The sequence below is a fragment of the Oratosquilla oratoria genome, chromosome 5, assembly GCF_046742065.1.
Source record: "Oratosquilla oratoria isolate Oo_2021 chromosome 5, ASM4674206v1, whole genome shotgun sequence".
Lineage (NCBI taxonomy): Eukaryota > Metazoa > Arthropoda > Malacostraca > Stomatopoda > Squillidae > Oratosquilla > Oratosquilla oratoria.
In genome coordinates, this window is record NC_134781.1 from 86,653,373 (window position 1) to 86,655,872 (window position 2,500).

Sequence of the window (2,500 nt, forward strand, 5' to 3'; positions counted from 1 at the left end):
TATTTCATTCGTTCGCCAGACTATTTCATTCGTCGCCAGACTATTTCATTCGTTCGCCAGACTATTTCATTCGTTCGCCAGACTATTTCATTCCTTCGCCAGACTATTTCATTCCTTCGTCAGACTATTTCATTCGTCGCCATACTATTTCATTCGTTCGCCAGACTATTTCATTCGTCGCCAGACTATTTCATTCGTTCGCCAGGCTATTTCACTCGTCGCCAGACTATTATTTCATTCGTCGCCAGACTATTTCATTCGTCGCCAGACTATTTCATTCGTCGCCAGACTATTTCATTCGTTCGCCAGACTATTTCATTCGTCGCCAGACTATTTCATTCGTCGCCAGACTATTTCATTCGTCGCCAGACTATTTCATTCAGCTCTACGTTGATCCCCTTCCTGATTGTGACGTCACTCAGAGTCACTGGTCTGGCTGACGTCAAACAATATTGTTCTTCAAAAGGGGGCGTGGTCAGGACCTAACATTCTCGAGAGTCCGTCCCTTCAGCTGAATAAAATCGTCGTTGTTTGGTGTCATCGTAGTAATGAGATTACCCTGTTGACGCCACAGACGATTTTGTTAAACTTCTTCACAAAAATGGCAAACTTGGGAGATTTTGTTCTAGTTGTCGCCGTAAGATTTTATTGGACGCAAAGATTACCCCTCCACCGGGTAATCACGTGACCTTGATGTGATCCCCAATTGGTACAGATGACTGCCACTTGCCCTGGATGTACGAGAACACTGGGTGAAGCGACGATCCTACCACACACACACGCTTTTTTTTTTTTTTTTTCAATATTGCCTCTTGAGGATTCCATTCTGTGTTTGGACTAGATTGGTTTATTTATTTATTTACTTTTTTCCCGCAAGTAATGTCCAACAAAGTTTTCACGTTTTATTAAGATTTGTTGCCTTTCTTACATTTAATAAATTTCCAAACTTCAGCTCGTCACCTTAGGTCTACTCAAAAAGTAAGACATCACATGATTATCAAAAAAAAAAAAAAAAAAAAAAAAAAAAAAAAAAAAAAAAAAAAAAAAAAAAATTATATATATATATGTATATATAGCTCATTGGCTTCTGTCGTTTTATATTTCTATCCTCAGCATCGCTAAATCACTTTCTATATCATCTCTAAATTCTAGTCTATATACATTTACGATTTCTTCTATGTACACGTCGACTGTACCAATACCTGTGACTGACTTCTACCAAAGTATCGCCTCATTTTTCTCCTCTGTTGTGCCAGTCACTCCCTTACTCCACTTTTTCCTCTCTCTATTGTGCCAGTCACTCCCTCACTCCACTTTTTCAACCTCATCACTCCACTCTTTTATCTACCTGTACACCCAGGCAGCCCCCTCCCTTCCCCTCCTTCTCCTCCCCATTTTCATTTTCCTCCTCTCTCTCTCTTCACCTTTCCTCCCAGCTTCCTTCCTCTCTCTACTTCTCTCCCCTTCCTCTCTCTCTCTTCTCTCTCTCTCTCTCTCTCTCCTCTCCCTGCTTTCCTCCTCTCTCTATTTCCCTCCCCTTCCTCTCTCCCTCCCCTCTCTGCTTCCTCTCTCTCTCCACCTTTCCTCCCAGCTTCCTTACTCTTTCTACGTCTCTCCCCTTCCTCTCTCTCTCCCCTCCCTGCTTTCCTCCTCTCTCTATTTCCCTCCCCTTCCTCCCTTTACCTCTTTGCTTCCCTCCTCTCTCTACTTCCCTCCCCTCCGTTCTTCTATCCCCTCCCCTACCTTCCTCGCTTCCCCTCCCTTCCTCCCCTCACCTTCCTTCCCTTCCCCTCACCTTCCTTCCTCCCCTCCCCTCCATGCTTCCCTCCTCTCTCTACTTCCCTCCTCCTTTCTTCCATCTCCTCCCCTCACCTTCCTCCCTCCCCTCCCCTCCCCTTCCTTCCTCCCTTCCTCTTCCTTCCTCCCCTCCTCTATCTACTTCCCTCCCCTCCCCTCATTCCCTCCCTCCCCTCCCCTCCCCTCTCCTCCCCTCCTCCTTCCTCCCTCATCCTCCTTTCCCCCCTCCTGAAGGCTACTCACCCTTCGACGAGGAGCGCGCCAACTCTGCCAGCTGGATCAGCCGTACCAGCAAACAAGAGAGGGCAATTATATACACAGGAAATCCTGGGCTGTTTATCTAGGCCGGAGCAGAGGTTGGGGTAACACGTTTCCACGAGTGTAAATGGCTCTTTTATCTGATGAGGGACATTTTTTCTTACTTTCTCACTTTTAACTTTTATCTTTTATTTCAAACTGTTTCGTTTTTGCTTTATTTTCCATTTATTCTATTCTATTCCATTCTATCCTATTTTTGTTCTATTTTATTACATTCTGGTTAATTAAATTTAATTATATTCTATTTAATTATATTTTCATTTTACTTTATAAATGTGGACCTCCATAAGGCAAAAGTGCGTCTGCTTGTCTATGTATTCTCGGAATATATCTTAAACGTTTTGAATAACAGTACTTCTCATTATGATGACGTATCAGCAAATGT

At 43.7% G+C, this 2,500-nt stretch overlaps 1 protein-coding gene across 2 annotated transcripts in view; it reads right to left on the minus strand.

Annotated features, from left to right (window-relative positions):
• Positions 1-2,500, minus strand: part of LOC143025637 (uncharacterized) — an 801,885-nt gene that overhangs the window by 663,434 nt on the left and 135,951 nt on the right. The window lies entirely within an intron of this gene.